Consider the following 6,000-nt stretch of genomic DNA (forward strand, 5'->3'; position numbering starts at 1 on the left):
AAACTTGAAAAAGAACTAATCTTTTCCAACTATTTTTAGCTATGTTTTTGTATAACCAGAGTAGTATGGCCTGTTAAATGCTAATTGCTTTTCTTTAGTTTTCCTGAATATAAGGTATGAAAACAAAAACAATATGTGATGGGGGAAAAAAACAGTAGCAGGTAATGTATACCCATGGTGTCTAGCAGAATTTTGTTAATGTATACCCATGGTGTCTAACAGAATCTTGTTAATGTAAACCCGTGGTGTCTAGCAGAATGTTGTTAATGTATACCCGTGGTGTCTAGCAGAATCTTGTTAATGTATACCCATGGTGTCTAGCACAATCTTGTTAATTCTAAACCTTGGCAGGTCTTCAGGAAGACTGGGGGGGTGTAATCTTGCTTATCAATGTGACAGTATCTGGAATCAACAAGAGAAAGCTGATAGGTACACCTGTAAGTGATTGTTGTGATCACTGTCGTGGTTTGAAAGTAATTGGCCCCATATGCTCATAAGGGGTGGCACTATTAGGAGGCGTGGCCTTGTTGGAGGAAGTATGTCATTGTGGGGGCGGGCTTTGAGGTCTCTCTTGCTCAGTCTTTGCTCAGTGTGACCCTCAGAGCATTTCCTGTTGCCTGCGAGATGTAGGACTCGGCCTCAGCTACTTCTCCAGCACCGCATCTGCCATGCTCGCTGCTGTGATGATAAAGGACTGAACCTCTGTTAGCGAGCCTCAGTTAAATGTTTTCCTTATGAGAGTTGCCAGGGCCGTGGTGTCTCTTCACAGCACTAGAAGCCCTAACTAAGAGAAGATGGTACCCGGGAGTGGGGCTTACTGTGATGGGCCGTATCTTGTTTCTGTTTGGAGGAATTTGGACTTTGCTGCTATAGATTAGAAAAGCGGTGGACCTGTCTTCAGAGCCTCAGGGGAGCCTCTGTCTATCTCTGCTTCTATGGCTATACCTGTTACTTTGACCACAGGCAGACAAGGTTCTCCTGCTTGAGGACCCTGTACTGGAGTGGGTCTCCTGGATCATCCAAGCTCAAGGTTCTTAGTTTAACTTGGTCTTTTCTATACAAAGTCATAGGATCCAGGTAGAGGGAACAGCTCTCTGGGTCATCCTTCTGCCTATGTCAAATGCTACAAAAGTGTGGATCACCCCCCAACCGTAAGATTATTTTCTTATTCCTTTATAACTGTAATTTGCTACTGCTGTGAATCGTAATATAAATGTCTGATATGTGACCCCCAAGGGATCACATCCCACAGGTTGAGAACCACTGCTCTGCCAGGGACACTGGTCTCCCCTTTCTCACAATCTCACTGTCTCTGTTTTCCATAAACTGGGGGTCAGCTGTGGTCAGGACTATTCAGTGGAAAATTCCAGAATACTTCATACTGTTCTGAGTAACATAATGAACTCTTATGCCTTTCCCCTCTGTCCTGCTGGGAATAGGAATCATCCGGGGCATCTGGTCTACCACCATTAGTAAGCGCCATACCTGGGTATCAGACTGAATGTCTCCACATCGTTCTATGGTGTGTCCACATGTGGGCAGTGAACGGATTCATTCAGGTCAGAACAGAATAGGAAAAGCCAAGTTTGTTGGCTACATAGCAGGGGAGCAGGACCAGGGCAGTGGAGAAGAATCGGCCACCTCTATAGACAGTGGAGTGTGGCTGGTTTTATACGGGATCTGCCCACCTTTTGGTTCTTGCCCTGCAGATGAGGGACTGGAGCTTGGCAGTTCTGATCAGCCGATGTCTGACTCTGGGCAGAAGTGTTACAGACCAGCAGGTCTGTAGTAAAAGGTCATAGTCATTTTGTGGTAGTAAATGGTAAGATGGAACCTTCTGGGGATTGTTCCACTCTGCTCATGGGGTAACAGTTTAGCAGACGGGAAAACGAGACCATTCGTCTGTGACCAAGAAAGTCCCCACCTCTGGCCGTGTTCAGTCAGGCCACGCCACGCCTGCAGTACAAATGTGGGACTTGCCTGTTCTCCCACGCAACACACTGATTCTACCTGATGTGCAGGAGGAGTCGTGATGCAGGAGGTCACAGGGTCCGGAGTGTGGACGGAGCAGCGGCTCTGGTGCTGATGCAGTGCAGCGCGGTAAGGGGGAAAATGTGTGTGTTTCGGTGCTCTGCCATTTCCGGCGTCTATGGTGGTCTCAGAATGGATCCCTTGAGAGGGGCTAGCAGCTTAGTCAGTGGGTAGAAGTGCTTGCCCTGCAAGCCTGGTGACCCGAGGTTGATCCCTCGAAGTCACATAAAAATTAGGATGTGGGCCTCTGAGATGTCTTGGTGAGTAAAACCACCTCTGGGAAGAGAACCAAGTCCTGCAGGTTATCCTCTGACCTCCACATATGTGCCTTGAACACACATACACACGCAAATAAACATAGTAAAAATGTATAAGTAGGATGTGGTATTGGACATCTGTAATCCCTACAGCAAGATGGGGGCGGAGACGGGAATCAGCCAGAAGCTCACAGTGACCAAGTCACAGGAAAGCAGCAGAAACACAAAGGCGATGGCACTGCCTCAGCAAGGAAGAGAGAGAGAACTGAATTCCTGAAGTTGTTCTCTGACCTCCACATGTATGCCATAGCATGTGCATACACACACACACACTCACATACACTATACACATACTACACACACACACCACACCACACACACATACCATACACCACACACTACACACATACTACACACATACTACACACACCACACACGAGCTTTTTTCTTAAACTATACCTCTTGAGGATAACCGGACGTCTACTATACCAGGAAATCTCTAGAATTTACTGTGAAAGCTAGGCATGGTGGCATTCCTCTATTTCCAGCACTCAAGAGATTGAGGCAGGAGAATTATAAATTCAAGGCCAGCTTGGGCTAGGTAGTAAAGCCGTATCCCAGAAAACAAAAACAAACAAACCACCACCAACAGAGCAGTTGTAAGGGAACATCACAGGCAATACTGGGGGTAGGCGAGGGGCTCAGCACAGTAAGCGGTCGCAGTGTCGCTGTGAGCAGGATTCCACGAGATTCCTGCTTGTTTGGGGTTTTTCTCCCTCCTTTATGGGGAAGGCATCTCTATTATGAGCATGTTTACGGCTCCTACCCCCTCCGTTCCCCAAAACCTTTAATTAAATCTTAGGGGAATTTTATTTAACAATGGTGAAAAGTATCTTAAAAACAAATTTTAAAGTCCTCATAAAGTTTACGTCAGGCTGTAAAGCACACGATTTAAAGGCCGAGGGAAAAGTGCAGCTTTGGAATACGGCCCCCAGTGAAGTCCCGTAAACTGAGGTATGTGGTAATGATGTGGCTGGGATGAAAGGCACACAGCAAGGTCTCTAAACAGAGGACAGTCCTCATACACAACTCGTGCAGTCTAATTCCAGTTCATCAAGAGGATGGGCCTGGAGAAAACTGCTTTGTCAAATGCATCTTCCGTGGTTCTTGTGCAGACTCCAGTACTACACCCAAGGCTCTGTACGTGCTAGGCAAGCTCTCCTGATGAGCTTTATCCTCAGCCCTCTGACATTTGAACAGTTCAAAGCTTCTGTTGGAATAAGATGCTAATAAAACAAAATATACTTGGATTCCAGCCAATTGTTTTAACATCTTAACACAACTTGCATGTGTCAATGGGTGTGGTATGTGTGCTTGTGTATGTACATGTTTACCTGGGTGTGGCTACGTGTGCATGCAAGTATACACATATATTTTACTGAGGCAGGCTCTCTCAGCTGAGCCTAGAGCTCACTGATTGGGCTGAGGCAGGCTCTCTCAGCTGAGCCTAGAGCTCACTGATCAGGCTAGTTTATCCAACTTGTAGGGATCCCCCTCATCCCAGCCTCCCAAGTGCCTAGATTATAGGCAGGCTGCCACACGTGCCTGGCATTTAGATGGGTCCTGGGGATCTGAACTCAGATCCTGCACTTTACCCTCTGAGCTGTTTCCCCAGCCCCATGGACCAGTTATTGGCAAAAGAAATCTTTTAGAAGTTAAAAAAATAAGAATAATAAAAAAAACTTCAAACACACCTTCATGTGTGCCCTGTGAGACTTCATCTGAGCACATTCTTCTCACTCACAGTGGTGAAATATTGCTGGCAAGGTGGCTCAGTAGGTAGAGATGCTTCACATGCAAATCTGGTGAGCTGAATTTAGTCCCCAGAACCCACATACTGGGGGAAGAGAGAGCTAACTCCACAAAGTTGTCCTTTGACCTCTGCATGCATGCTACCCACATTAGCTCTAATACTTTAACAAAATTTAAAAATCCTAAAACGACAGAAGAAACAGACCGGCCACTGCAACCCTGGGATCAAACACTCTACAACAGCGAAGTAAAATGTGACCTTTCCGCCGACATCTCAGGATGGGAAAAAGTCCTTCAACAATACAGTCACACAGAGCTGGGTCAAGACAGCTTCAAGCCCAGCACGTGGAGTCACAGTGACTGAACGGAAGTCACCGAAAAATGCTAAACTCCGTTGTAAAACAACCACTCTAACCAGCCATGCATCAGTCAGCAGCAGGGCTGTAACCTGAGAAAGACTGTTGCTATACGGCACTTACACAAAGCAGGAGGGTGTACCATAATCAATCAAGAGACCCAGTAAACAGCAGATGCGTGAGGGTGCGGCTGGTGCGCCCATGGCACGTTGTGTTGATAACGACCTCTAACTCATCTGTAGCAAAGTGGTTTCTTATCATCATGAGTGCTGTGAGCTGTGCACAGCTGCACACGCGGGGCTTCTTAGCACGGTGTGTGTGTGTGGGGGGGGGACTGGTCCTCACTGCACGAGCGGCTGCACTGCCCTGTGATCACACAGCTATTCTGTCAAGTCACTAGGAGATAGAATTGTCCAGCCCTGTTACGATCTTTGTTTTTAAAATTTCTTATTTTGAATACGTCTCGGGGAGAAGGGGTTGCACGCATGCCACAGTGTTTCTTCAGGGGTCAGAGGATGATGCACTGGAGGTGATTCTCTCTGTCCACCAGGGGGATTCCATGGATGGAGCTCACTCTGTTAAGCTTGGTGGCAAGTGTGTGTCACCGAGCTGTCTTGGTAGTCCTCCACTACAGTCTTGCGATGTGATGTGACTCGTTGTTGACAATGTGTAATCTTGCAGCCGTGCAGGGTGTTGCCTCTTTCCCGTTGTTGTGAGAGAGAGTGCACATACATGTGCACACACGCAAATGTTTGCATGCTCTGGACAACTGCATGCTGTGTGAAAATGGGTTTTATAAGCTGTGCCTCGCCTTGAGTGATCCCATTTTATTAAGCAGCCTCTGGTTCTGTTTTTTTTTTAAAAAAGGGTGGGACTGTAGCAACTTGGGTGGACCCAGCAACTCCACAGTCAGGAACCTCTCATCCGGCAGACTGATGAGTGATTTATTCCTGGCAGTAGAAAGAAGACACCCTATAAATTTGTTGTGCTGACTTGAAACTGTGAGAACATGTGGGTCCCTAACATCAGGCACAGCAGACAGAGGAAAGGCTGTGATTCTCTCACCAGGGTTTCATAAAGTGATGGACACCTGATGTCATGGCTCCACCCCAATCTATCAGCAGATACCTGGTGTTTGAGTCAAAGACTGTCAAGCAGGACTCTCAGCTGTCCCTGAAGCTTCAGATCAGGCCCTCCACCATTGACATGGCCTTCTTAACTACTTTTCTGTCCGCCTTTCACTTGAGTTGGTGAAAAGACGGGTCTAGGACGTGGTCACGAGCTGTCTGTTTCCTGCTTTTGGAGCCCTTGTCAACCTTTAGCCTTGTGGATGGATGCTGAAGTTTCACTCTCATCTTGACTCCGGGCCCTCCCGCCCTGTTCTGGTCTGCTCTGTTATCTTCTCATACAGACTCACTCAGCCACTTCTGAAACCTTCTGTACTCTGCTGCAGCCTCTTTAATATATATGCATATAGGCACACACACCACACACACACACACACACATTTACTGTGTGCTATGTGACCTAAGAGTTTATCACAA

Source organism: Chionomys nivalis, chromosome 24, assembly GCF_950005125.1.
Source record: "Chionomys nivalis chromosome 24, mChiNiv1.1, whole genome shotgun sequence".
Classification (NCBI taxonomy): domain Eukaryota; kingdom Metazoa; phylum Chordata; class Mammalia; order Rodentia; family Cricetidae; genus Chionomys; species Chionomys nivalis.